Here is a 14,514-nt window from a genome sequence, read left to right as displayed (position 1 = left end):
CTATTAAAATTAAATGAAGTGTGCTAGAGGCAGGAAAAGGCTATGTGCTCTGCCTGCCATGCATGTTTTGCATGCACCACAGCATCCAGCATTGTGTTTGCAGGATGTATTGACCATTGCTAATTTCCAGAGACAATTGAAGACACTTTTGCATCTGTTCATCATCCCGGAATAAACTATCATATAAGTGCATGCTGTGCACCAGAATATAGATGAGGTCAGGAGAAACACAAATATCTCCTTTGCTATGCAAATCTGCACTGGAACTGCAAAAGAGAAAGCATGAAGGTATGGATAAAGAGCTTTAATCTGGGGTATTGAGAATCAAAATCAGAGTGAAGGAATTTAAAAGGAGTACGAGCAGTTTGACTGGGATAACAAAAAAAGAATATTATTTAGCCTGATTTAAAACTTGATACACCAGCACTGAACTAAACAATTTTCTAGTCATTTAGTTGTACTGCTCAGAAGTTCCATCAACACCATACATGAAAGACAGAGACAGACAGACTAATTATCTGCAAATATACAGTGAGGAGTTTCAGAACAGCAGGAGAAACCTATTGCTTTGTGCTGCCTGTTACAGGCCTGAGCTGAATCAAACCGCCTGCCCAAAGTACTTTCTATCTCACTTTGATATTGACAGCCATGCCTGTTGTAGCAGACATTCTCAAGGGTGAAGTCCTAGAACAACAGCAATTCCACAATGATTTAATCCCTTCCAAGTACTTACAGAAGATGGATGGTTATCATTAGCAGTGAAACTGTGGAATCAAGGAAAGTAGGACTGGGGAGACTGTCTGCAGAACTTCTTGCTCCAAGACAGAATCAGCTCTACATTTTGTCATTTCTCTTCTTAACAGCCTCAAGCCACAAAGAGGACAGTCTGTTCCAGAACTGCCCTGCATGAATTATCAGAAAACTGCATTTTTAAAGTTTCTCGTAATATCCAATTCTTCCTAACAACAATTTCATGCCATTTCCTCTTATACAAAATAAAACTGACCTCTTCCTCTCTATACCATACATTTGCATGTTTGAAGACTACTGGTAGGACCCCACAAGAGTTCTCCCAGACCAAGAGTAAACAGCATCCATCCACATGTTTCCATAACCACCGTAACATCTTGACAGGACATGGTGACCATGCCCATCACTCTTGTCTGGATTGTCTCCAAGTGGTCAACATCTTTCTAGAAGGACAAAGGTATCCCCAAAGTGGTCAACATCTTTTGGAAAGACATTGCCTGTGCTAAGCAAGGCAGAGGAGTTACTTAACACACTTTTCAGATTATATTGCCATTTATGAATTTCCAGATGATGCTTGTCACTTTCGCAACAGCATGACATTGCTTGGTTTGTAATTTTTCCAAAGAACTGCTGTCAAAACAGGTGTTCCCCTTCTCATATTCCTGCAGTTTATTGTTTCTGCTGAACTACAATTCTTCTGGACTCAGTTTACAAAGTCCAATTCTTATAGACCCTTTTGCCCATTCTCAAGGCCATTCTCTATTCATAAAGCTTTCCACTCTCAGTTTTCTGTAAATTTAACATGTATAATGTGTATTGCTTCACTCCCGTCACGGTCTAATGAGAGCTGGGCACAGCTCTGTAGAGCACTCCTCAATACATACTTCTGCCTTGATACTACTTCATCCTCCTAAAATTCATTCTCCAAAGCACTTTCTCCAGCTAGTTTTCTTTTTACCTAACAGTATTTTCAAGAAAATTCAAGTGGTTTGACAATTCATTCTTGACAAATCCATGCTGGCAGCTTTTTACTTTCTTGTTATCCTTCCATTCTTTCAAATGTTTGATTATTCCCCCTCCACCCTAGAATTTTTCTGTGGACTAGAGCTGGAGTTAGCACTGGTTGGTCTGCAATCCTCTAGCTCCTCTTTTACCTCCCTTTTTGAAAATGAAGGACATTATGTCTTCTCCTTTCCCAGCCTCTGGTACACCATCTATCTCAGAGGAGCTCTCAAAGAAAACACTAATGGCTCTGAGATTCCTTTACACAAACCCTGGAACAAAGTCCATCGCAACTAGATAATTTGAAAACATCTGAATCATCTGTAAATCCCTAACTTGGTGGTTTTTATTTTTGGCTACAATTGTATCCCTTTTCTACTGATTTTAGTAGTATAAATAACATGAAAGCAAAACCTTTCTTAATGAGGTCTCAATCAAAAAGAAAAAAATAAAAGGATTAAAAACGACTCTTTGGCATGTTCCATCAGCAGGTTGCTATCTCTTGTAAGCAAAGCAGCAATCCTTGTCTAAATTGTCTTCTTGTTAACATATGTTGAAGATGATTCCTCCCCATTTCAACATCTCTAACTAGCTGCAACCTAGGGCTTGGACTTTCCTTTCATGCCTTCATACTTGTGCCATTTTGGGGTACTTTTTCTTCTCCTTTGATGTATTTCCTTCTTGCTCCCTGTGCAGAACCTAGCTCTTTAGCCAATTAATCTCTATATTGGGTTTTTCTGTGCTTGTACCATAATGTCACATATTTGAGGATCTGGCAGCTAATTCACTTTTGCTTTCAACTATTAAATTTGTCTCTGGAGAGATCTTAGCTATCATTTTCTCAAGTCCATTTTTGTTACATTGTTGTTCCTCCTCATGTCTTCACAAAGATTTCAAAATCTCATTTCATGCTCAATTTCACCCAACTTGCCTATTGCCTTGGTACTCTCAGCTACTTCACCTTCATTGTCTAAAATATTAAAATGCCTTTCCTCTTCACACATTTCTTCATTCTGCAAAACAAACAAACATAAAAAAATCAAGACTAAGCCTCACTACTTTTCTGGAGCTTGTTGAATCATCCACTTCCCATTATGGTTTTTCCCTCAGATGTCTGCAACCATTTAAAATTTCAGATAAACATAAAATTCTCATTATTTCACAAAAATCCTTATCCATCTGACCTTCCTGGCTTGGTGTTTTGCAGTAGATCATAGCCCCTTTTATCTCTATACATAATTATAATGAGATATCTTTTTCATCCACACAGTCTGGGCCTCAGGATATTTCCTCACCTTTCTACTATTTATTTAACACTCTTCATCGATCTCCTTTCTCCTTCATACCTCTTTGTTAGGCTACAGTATCAAATTCAAGACACTTGGTCAAAAATCTGTGAGCTTTAAATTTTCAGTACTGGCATAGAAGGTGCCTCCCCATTGACCTTCCCCATCAACTGCAAAAGTTACAAAGCAGGCTCCCAAACAGGAACTCTGCATGTCCCCAGCTTGCACACAGGGAACACAATGTGATCCTGGTCAGTGCAGGCTCAAGCATTCCTTTCCCCTTTGGCCTGAGCCTAAGGCTCAATTCATTTTGTTGTGTCACAAGTTCCTGCCAGCACTTTCAGTTTTATGCTCTTAACATCCCCCAAGACATAACTGGAGCATCTGAGCTAGGTGGTGGGGGAAATGTAAAGGTTGGTGTAATTTTTGCACTTAGCGCATCCCACACTGTGTTCCTCAGTAATCCCGTGCCAATGTAATGTGTGTCAGTGGAGCAGCCTGAAACCTCGCAGGACCCCAGACGAGTGAACCTCTGGGAAGGAAAGCAGTTGCCTAACATGACCCTGGATATTTTCTCAAAAAGATTTAGACCAAAACCATCAAAGAACATTCCATTCCCTCTGCCAGAGGAGAGGCAGTTCACCCCATGGCTCCTCCCTGGCATTGCCTGATCCATCCTGGGTTCTGTACACAACAGGGCAGTGTTTACATCTGCATTTTATTGCATCCCATCACTAGTGAACCAGTCAGCTGCAATAAAAAGTCTAAGCTAGAGAAGCATGCACAAGTTCCTACTTCCCTTTTTATTTCAACTTAAGTTTATGTATATTGTCCCTCTTTTAAAAGTCTTCTATCAAGTAGCCAACAAAACACAGGCCTATCAGACTTTTATTCATACAATGATTTAGTGCTTGTATTAGATATTCATTTACTCATTTAAAACCTGTTCCATCTAGAAACAATACCCTACCAATATCGTCGCTACCTGCATTTATACCTTTTATATAGGTTATTCCTGTATGAAATATTCATTCAAGTGCGTGCTGCTATATTTAGAATGCAGAGAAGTGATTTTTGCACATAGTTGCTTTTGTATTCTTGCAGAATACATAAGAATACATAAGAATATGCAGGCAATATTAAAAAAATACAAAACTCCCACTTATTTTGTGAGGCAAGATTAGACACTTTGCTTCAGGCTAAATGGCTTCTACAGAAGCCACTGTTTAAGTTTAGATGGCAAGCTATTGATAGGTTCTGGATTGCATGGATGTGGTTTTCAATTCCTTTTCTCATTTTAAACTTGGTGTTTAAACTGTTTTAACTACTTAACTGAGGAAAAAGAAGGCCCACAGTTTCTTCTGTATAAACCTCACCCTCTTCAGTTAAATCTTTGGTAACCTTACACAATTTTACTCTTCCTGTAGTTCCTTTATGGTAGACAAATCATATCAGCTTCAAGTACATGTTATCTTTCTAACAGAATCACTTTAAGCTGCTAATAAATTCTTAACATAACTTTTTAGCCATGTGAAGCTTTAACAGCTGAATTACTACTTGACTCACATGGTAGATGATTAAAAAAAACTTCATGGGAGAAGTATGGACAGTAAAAAGCTTAAGTAAACATGAGACCAATATTTTATTTAATAAACAAATTATTTGAGGGTGACTGATTGTCTTGAGGTGGTAAAGTTTTGTTCTGTTTGTGTCAGCTTCAAAGAATGGCAAGCATAAACTTTCTTTTATTACTTTGAATTGTGTTGCCCTTTTAAATAATATCTAAGAAAATTAAAAAAAAAAAAAAAAAAAAAAAAAACAGCAGCATACCACATTCCCACACATGCAGCTGGAGGGTAAATAAAATTTGGAGGAACTGTAATTTCCATGAAATGGTAACTTCCCTCCCTCTTCCCAAACTATCAAGTCTCCTCCAAGACCAGGAAACTGAGTGTGGCAATGAAGATGCAGCACCTGAGAACTGGAAACTGTAATAGCTCTATGAAAGAAAATACCTCATTCACCCCCTCCATCTTAGCTAAGGAATTATCTTCTGAACTCTTGTTCAGCACTCCCATCAAGCAGCTCGGTGCATTGGAACAGCCCCCTCAGTTTTCTGTTTCCAAAAGATGCAGCTATATGAAAAATTGCTTTTGACTTCAGTATTATGATAAGGAAATCCACTTATAGTACAAATTCATGTCAGAACAAAGCCTATAATGGCCTGATTTTTATCCTCAAATTACAAAAATTCAAGTTAAACAGGTGAGGCAGGAGTAAAGGCAGAAGAGCATCAATGGCATGACAGAAGGTATCATTAATAGGTGCTTCATAGTTATGCCCTCTGGAAAATTAGTTCATTAAAATGGTCAGAAAAAAAAGAATAAGAAAAGTTTTTATTTACTGTTTTCAAAAATTTTCATCACCTACCCAGAAAGAAAAGGAAGAAGTAAAAACATTTATGAACTACTATACTCATGGCTTTTGTTCCAGAGTTCAGAAAATGAAGCTGCCAAGCTCGAGACAGTGAAAGGTCCTTTGCATTCTGGATGCACTTTCCTTCTAGATTTGATTCTAAATAAATGCACACTAAAAATCTCTCAAGACCTGAAAATAAGAGTGCCATTTGACTCAGCTAATGCAGTCTCCTAACTTGTTGAGGAAGACCCAAGATGATCCAGCACAGTGCACTTTAAAGATGCTGAATTTTGTGCTCCCTATCTAGACACTGATATTCATAAAGCAAATTTTGTCAGAAACTAAGCATCTTGAAACTAAGCAAGAATGAAACTGATGTGGTAATATCAGGGCTTTTCCTTTGACTTATGAAAACAAATACAAGTCTTACACGGAAAGTTGATTTTAAAAGGTATGAAACGTAAACACATACATGGATGTGCCTGTAATATCTGCTATTCAGCACTAGCGAGTTAGGAGCCCAAGGCCAGCTCATGAAAGTCAATACCTGCTCTCCAAATTTCCCAGCACATGTCTTGGGGAGAATCATTCAAAGATTTTAACCCCCCACTCCTCCATCACTACAAGACCGTCATTTTCACTTAACAACTTCCCAGTTCATCTGGGGATTGACTTAATAATCCCCAGACTTTGAAAAAGCATCTGCATTGGATTAGAAAACCTGATATGGAGTCCAATGAAGTCAGCTGAGTCTTCCTGCAGATGATGAGAAATCATAGTTATTGTAAACAACAGTTAACCTCACAATGTACATGGTAGCCTGTAATCTAAAGTGCATATGAGTATCATGGATTATCTAGGGTTTTTTTATTAATACGTAGACATATATAATATGCATTTGGCTAATGTTATTCATACTGCTGAAAATCAGTGCCAGATATTGTGTCACCTCTACAGTTTTGTACACAGTGATAATAGCAAGTTTACAAGGGATCTTGAAAGAAGCTAATATAAAGTCAGCTTGAAACGGAATCCTGTCTCATTTGGCAAAACCAAAGCAATTCAAGAGTAATTGTATTAGAACACAAACTCAGACAAAGCTTTCCAAGGAGATTAAACCATACCAACCAATGCAACAGGATTTAACAAACAGGCAAAGAGCATCAAAGACCTTGGAGAGAAGAAATCTCCTGTGCTGGAAAGGAAATTAAATGCTTCTAGTACATTTTCAAGTGTATATCCCATCTGTTTTAGCATTTGAAGTGACAAGACTCTACAACATCTGTTATAAGACAAATTGCAGCCTAATGGCCTTGCTGCCATAACGGTTTGGTCTTTTGGAATTGATACTCAAGTTCACCTTTTTTTAAAGGAAAAGCCATTATTTATCATAAAGATCATCTATTTCCAAAAGCAGGAGAACCTCTGTTGGTTTAAAATTTTTGAACAATGAATAAATGCTGAGCCAAGACAATCTTGTGCATTTGTTTAATAGGCTGTCTCTCTTTGCAAACTATTGAATCAGACCGTGAACATGTGAGATTTTTTTCCTGAAGTTTGGACAGTCTTTGGATATAAGCCCTCTAGGGAGAAGAAAAAAAAAAAAAAAAAAAGGCATCAGATTGTTGTAGAGGTAATTTGGTCAGAATGAATTTTTCTTCCTGAGTGAACATTGAGCCATTACCCAGGAAGGTGTCAGGATGAACATTATCTCATTATGTGCTGTCTTTCAGGCAATGGTCATTTAAGGAGGCAATGGTCATTTAAGGTAAACAATATCACCAAAAAAAATCTATAACTGTAATATAAATTGCATAAGGTGCTCCCAGCATGAACCACGAGGCTTGGCCAAATTCCGCTTCCGGCAATTACTCTGTGTCAGTCTAATAACTCTTCTGCTCCTCCTGCCCAGCCCCCGCAGCTTCAAAGAAAACACAGTTTTCCTCTTTGTGTCAGTTGGCATCGAACTGATCCTTACTACAGGTTTGCTACCTGAAACTGCAAAGGGATCCTGTGGCAAAAAGGGCAGCAGCTGCTGCCCTGGTCCAAGGGCGCCCACGGGGCTGTGGCCCCTCCAGGTGACAGGCAGACCTTGCTTACCACACAGGCAGGCTTACAGGGGAGGAAACACAACCCTCGAGCACCCAAATGAACTCATGCCTGGATACCGAGGGAAAAGGGAGTTGCAACATAAATGAAAATATCCCACAGTCACTGTTCTGCAGTACTTCCCAAGAAATAATTTGCATTATCTGCTTGCACAAATGACTTTTTTTCCTTTAAAGAGTGTAAAGGCAGCTGTACTCACCAGACAAGGTAATGCACATGCTTCATGTCTAAAGTGCAAAAGAGGTCAAAGCATTGCTCACCACCCCATGAATAAGAACACAAAAGGGCATTGTAAATTCCAAGGCAGAGAACAAAAAAGGGAGGCAGGCAGGTGAAACCGTAGAAATATTACACGTATTAAGTTTAATACCCAGATGAGAATTAAGTTACTACAGTGCCTTTCACAAACTGCTACTTTTTATGTTGCAAATAACTTCTCCATGATAGATGCAAATAAATTAATGCTGTCATTAATCTTTCCATTTATATCTTTCTCACTCCTTATGTCTGCTTTCATCATTGCACTTACCATACTTAAGTATATGTTAAAGAGACTGTCATTTTCCCTTCTGTAACTACTATTTCTTCAAACAAGCACTACTGGATTCTAAAGCAGAAAACGTTGATTTCTGAAGATTATCTTTTGTTCCTCATCAAAGTTGGGGAATATTCTAGGTGAAGACATCCCACTGAAATTCCTATCTAAGTTAAGAACATTGAATAAATATGTGATTAGGGCCCCCTTAAATATGCTTTTATTTTAGATTATTAGGCAAAAGGGTACGAGCAGTCTATGTAAAATACATCTCAGTATAATTTTTTTTTCATTAAATCTTTCATAATGAAATTGTAGAACTCCAATTAGTTACACTGACAAATTTTAGAGTATGCCTGTGACTAAGGACAACTCGTATGTTGTCTGCAAAGGTTACATGTCTGAGACATGATCCTATTGAGAAAGGCTGCACTGAAGAGATAAGTGGTATCATTTTAAGGAATAACTCAATCATCCAAAATTGTGAAGGCACAAAAGCACAAGGCAGGGGATATCCCAGATGCTCTGCAGCCCTCAGCATAGTGCGAACTGTGATGAACAGGAATTCTCACTTCACCCTTCATGCTTTCCTGCATTCAATGCCACTGGACACCACAGCTCTGCACTACCATCAAGTCAGTAGTGCACAAACAGGCTACAGCTCAGCATGCTGCAAAAACCCCACACCAAACCCACTAAAAAAATAGAAAAAAAGGAATAAAAGGGGGAAAGAAAAGAAGAAAAAAAAGGCAGGGTTGCATCTCAAATGCAGAGTCACTGTTCAACTGTGGAATTGCCCAGCCTCCTATACCACGCTTCTGGTATCATTACTTATCTTGCACAAACAATCTAAGCAGTAAAAGAAGTAGAATTAGGATTGTTTCCAGAATTATTATTTAATCACTGTTCAACCCTATTTTAACCACTTTGGGAAAAGCTTTCCTAAAGCTACTGAAGAAGAAGTGTTCTTCCAACACATGCCTGTGACATTACTGGTCGCCATCATCCAAAACTCCCACAAGTCTTGTTAGATGCCAAAGGAAATTAAATGCCCTCAGACTCAGATCAGCAAGTACCTCCTTAATTTCCTTCCAAAGTCCCCAGTTTCTAGTAAAATGATGAGTACCCAACATTTTCCATTGGAGGAGAGAATTATAATGATAACTAATAATGATGGGGGAGTATTCACCTCTTTGTGCCTTTCACTCCCAGCGCCTACAGCTCCTGTGCAGCACTTCAGCACTGAAGTTGCATAAATGTCTCTACCTACCTAGAACAACTTGTGACTTACAACTGCATTTCCCAGGGTAAAACCTACACTGTTTCCAAAACCCCAACCCTGAAGAAACATCCTATGCCACATGAAAAGATAGAGAAGCAATTTATGTAAAACAGTATCTCTCAGAAGAGCCCTTACATGCAAAGTGCTTGGGATCCCCTCGACTCCAGGCTCTACTCAGGATTATGCTACCTTTCAGTTTACTCATTTCAGAAGCACTGGAGTGAGTTTTAGAATCCTCAAATTGATTTACATTATTTTTGTACCCAGAAGATTTGCAAAGGCTCTTGATTTTTAACAAGTTTGCAACTACCTAAACTTTAGAAATTACGGCAAGTTTATTTAACAAACTTTTTACCAGAGCCAAATTTAACTGGATTCCTACTCTCGGACAATAAGGGAAGAGCATTATAATGAATGGAGCACACAGAAGGCAAATGCTCATGACAATCTTCTATGCACAGCATCAGGAAAAGAATCCTGTAAGACCCTTTTGATTAACAGTTGTAGGGAACCTGCAGCACCACTGTTGCTTCACAGTTTGTGGTAGTACACGAAGTGAAGTTACTCATGCTGCATACGTCAGATACCCAAACTGCTCTGCAAGACTGATTTACTGTTCCTTCTCTGAATTGTATTTATTTGCACTGTTTACAGAGGCAGAAAGGTATTTTTCTTCCCCGCCTCCACTGCACTGATTTCTTGCCCTGCCACCCCTCATGAACAAAATAAATTTCAGCTCTTCTCAAAACAATCTTTTGGTATACAAACTGAGGTGGCACAAACACAGGAAGGAAGGAAGGAAGGATTAGTTGCATAAAAAGCAAGACAAAAAGTTAATTGCCCTTTCATGTCAATACCCATATTGGCAAAACAAAGTCTCATTTTATATTTGAGCACCACGTGCAAGCAAGTCTTCTGACACATACAGTAGCAAGCTCCCTAATGCAAAGGATAAAGATAAGGCTTATGCAGACAAGTTTACCAGCTCTGGGGAAAGGAACTAAAACTTTCAGTGTATGGTCATTAAAATTTTTGAAATCTAGGTCCATATTTTCAGCTGCAGCCTGTGGTTGTATGCTGACAGAGGGAAAAAACAACACATTCATATGCACAAATGCAAATTCGGCACGAACACAGCTGGGCCCATGAATAAAATTTACATGCACAAATTTAGAAACGGGTTTGAGTCCAGATGAATGATTTGATCGTAAGAGCTTTAAATAAGCGTTTATGTAAGCAAAGATTGGAGCCGGCAGCTATTAGAGAAGTGTATTAGCTGAAATAAATTACCAGAGAAAACAGAGCTCTCTTGGATAGCACCGGCAGCTCTTCTTCCCTTCTCCTTTCCCTGCCAGTTTTTGCGAACACATTTGAAGGGATGGTAGGGGGTTTGCAAGGATCTCTTGCACAAAGCCAAGCCCGAGTGCTGCGGTGGTCCCGGGGAAGAGGCAGCAGGGCGCTCAGAGCACCGCTGTTGCTCGGGTTTGGTAAACTTTCCAACATCTCAGCCCGGACAGAGGGACGGGTGCTCGCTCCTGCTCTACACTTTGCCAAAGCAAACAGCTCAACTCTCTGCGATGACATTTTTTCACAAGAACAAATTTGCATCCCAGCAGTGTGCGGCGGGGTGAGAAGCGGGCTTGCTCCGCACCCATAGGTACGCGCCTCACAACGCAAAGCTGCAGCAAAGCGCCTCACTGGCATCACACAGGCACCATAAGGGCTCACAGCATTTGCATTCAAGCATATTTCAGCCATCAACCTGGAACACTGGGGGCAACTCAAACCTGTAGAAGCAACGAATGAAAGGCTGGCTCCCTTGCCTGCTCCTTAGACGGCATATTGGGGATTCCTAGGGTTAGGTTAAATGCTCAGTTTCTTTAAAAACATGTCACAAGGAAAGCATGGAGTTTGTGAGGCTGTGGAGGGACACTGACTTTGTTCTGCAGTATCTCAAGTGGCAGGATAAAACACTACTTTCTGTAATTGCTTTTTCTTTTGACTAATAAAGAGATGTATCACTAAATTTCCCTACACACCCCAAAGTTAATGAAAAAATATTTGGCTACAACATCAGTGTCAAGCAGGGTCACTATCACTGACCAAGGAGGATGCCAAATCCCTGGAAACCCTGGGGAAAGATCCCAGTACAAGAAGCAACCTGGAACATCCTAGATAAGAGAGGTTCCCCTGCACAAAACCCACTCAACCTCACAGTCTTAGGCACGTCATACGTACCACTTGCAGCAGGCTGAAGCGCTTTAAGGCAGCTTCCTATAGTGCCTTTTCTGCATGTACAGCCTGTCTAGGGCAAGAATAACTGGGAATCCCAGCACACAGGCTCTGCTCAGGTGGTGGCTGTGGCCTCTGTGACTGCAAAGGTTGACCGTAACATCTCTGCCAGAGCTGTGCATCAGCTATAAAAGGATCAATAGTCCTGAGAAGGAACGTATCCCACCACCTGGTAGCCACATCGAGACTGTGCATCCCACTTGGCGGGTCGGATGCGCTCTTCACCAGCCATCGCCTCTCCTCCCAGCACCTCCACTCAGTTACACCCAGACACTCGTCCTGCTCCAGCGTGAATATTTCTCTTCTCCCCTAGGAGCAAAGCTCCTTCAACATGTGCCGTCTGCTGTGCCAGCGAGACCTGGCATAGCAGCAGGGTACAAAAGAACATCCCTGACACTCTATGCATATTCATGATTTATGAATATTCATTAAATTAGCATCTTTATGACTGGGCCACCAGATTCACAACTGGCGTCTCTGGAAAGGGGTTATTGTATTTTAATTAAATACCAGACAATTACTAAACAGTTATATTCGCTGGGATTTAACTGATATGAAAGGGATAGGTACCGAGCTACAAACGTTAAGAGCGACTCTTCCTCCACACACATTTAATGCTAATGAAAGTCATGTGTAAGCATTGAAAAGGAAAAAAAAAAATCCTCTATATGAGAAACCAAAATAGCTTCAGATTATCTTTTTAATAGATTCATACTGTGTGGGAACCTTCAGCATTTCCCTGGTGCCTAAGCAGACCAGAATAGCAAAGTAGTTATTATATCTGTCTTCAGTGAAGAGACCACATGTTCACAGATATTTGTACAGCACCTAGCGCAACAGGGCTCTGATCCCTGCATCTGGTATTGCTGTAGTATTTAAATAGCAATAATAATGATATAAAGAAATCTTTGTTGATATCATGAGAGAACAATCTAATCTAGTTATCAGATTATAGCTCATTAAATGCCACACAGAAAAGGCTATCAACACTTCTACACATTTACTGGCCTAAAAAGAATTTTAAGCCATTAATTGCTTCCATAACGTGGGGTGAATTTTCAGCATGGTGCCTGGAAAATTAGGCACGCAGGCTGTGTAATTGTTAATGGGAATTGTGACCCAATTTTCACGCCTGGCACTGAAAGTTTGCCCCTTGCAAAATATTTACATAATTTGCTAGTAGATTTGCCATATCTTTTGCATGTTAATTTTACTTCAGTGACAATTCCTTGAAAAAGTACCACCACCAGTGTATAGTACCACCACCAGTATATTAAGAGTAGCTTGACATTTATATAGAACTTCCTCTGAGTTATCTCAGGCTACAACTTGCAAATCATTACATGCTGAATCTTCAAGGATACGTCTTTAACCAGAATATTCATTGCAGGGCACAGCCCTTGCCTGTCAGGGAAGGGAATTGATGACCACTTGGTCAGGCTCTATTCCATTTGAGCTCTCATTCTGCAGCACAGTGGATGCTTTGTAGCCCTCACACCTGACCCCAGAGCTTTTAACATCACCAGATTCACTTGCAATTGCCACATTTGATGTTTCAGTGCAAAATCTACCATATTTTCTTCCCTATAACAGACATAAGAGTCAGGATTTTACATCTCTAGACCCTCAGCACTTCTCCAAGCTGCCACGAACTGTCTGTGGCAGGGAGGTGGGATCACGTTAAAGGTTCACAATTTCACACAGCTGCGTCTTTGCCTGGGAGCGTGATGATATTTTGCAGGCAGCTTAAGATTTTGAGTACCAGCATCGGTCCTCTTAGCAGCACTCGCTGGTTGTTTGGGTGGCCAGGAGAGTACCCATGCTGTGGGGAAGATAGGGACATTTTGTGTCATCCTCCCTTTCCAGACAGACATCCTTTCTTTTGCTCCAGAGGGAAAGTAGCAGCATGCAGAAGCACATCAAGCCATTTTCAGCTGCTCTGTAGCACTGACACCAGAGCGACTATGAAACAGCAATGAGCTGGAAAAGCATTCTGGGTATAGAGATGCAAATGAGCACACTAAGCCCTTTCCCAAAGGACATTACACAGGGACCTTTCATAACATAAGGTTTCACTCAAACACTTCAGGGCCCAGTTTCAAAAGGCTTGCTCAGGTAGAGCTCCCATATGTCCAGATGCAAGAGATGCACAGGTGTCCCAAATTTCACCTGCAGATCCTGTGGCCCCTTCTCTGGACACAAGCAGCAAGGCATGCTATGTCTTTTCCTAATTGAACGTATCTGATTCCCACTTCAAAACTACAGATTTATGAGTGAAGTTGCAACTAAATAGTATTTCTGATTCAGCTAAGTAAAGGCAGGAATGAATGCATGCAGGGCTGCAGATAAGACTGTGCTTTCCCTAACTTTGGCTAAAACTAACAGTGGTCCTCATGGAAACACAGGCCAGAGTCTTCCCTTTGCTAAACCCCTTCTACTGCAGCTTCTTCTCCTCCTGCATTACTGCACTTTGTCCCAAGGAAAAGTAAACCCTGCAGTAAGTTGAGGCAGAGCATCGTCATCTGAGAGTGAATCATTTAGCCAATCTTTCTGCTCAAACAGGTAGAAGCTTTCTCCAAACAACTTATCCTGCATACTGCTTGCAGCTCCTGAGAATGCTTATCCATACAGTGGTTTTAAGTGAATTTATTTGCATATTGGATGTATTGCCGAACAGCAGGTGAATCAGAGCATATTTTTCAAAATAGCTAGAAGCATATATTTATTAAATATTACCAAGACTCCACCTGAATGAAATGGGAGTGTGCATCATGCAACAGAAATGCAGTTCATGCACAGGCTTGGGTGTGCACATGATCAAATTGGAAAGCAATATATAT

Source organism: Sylvia atricapilla, chromosome 7, assembly GCF_009819655.1.
Source record: "Sylvia atricapilla isolate bSylAtr1 chromosome 7, bSylAtr1.pri, whole genome shotgun sequence".
NCBI lineage: Eukaryota > Metazoa > Chordata > Aves > Passeriformes > Sylviidae > Sylvia > Sylvia atricapilla.
Note: the sequence above shows the minus strand (reverse complement) of the source record.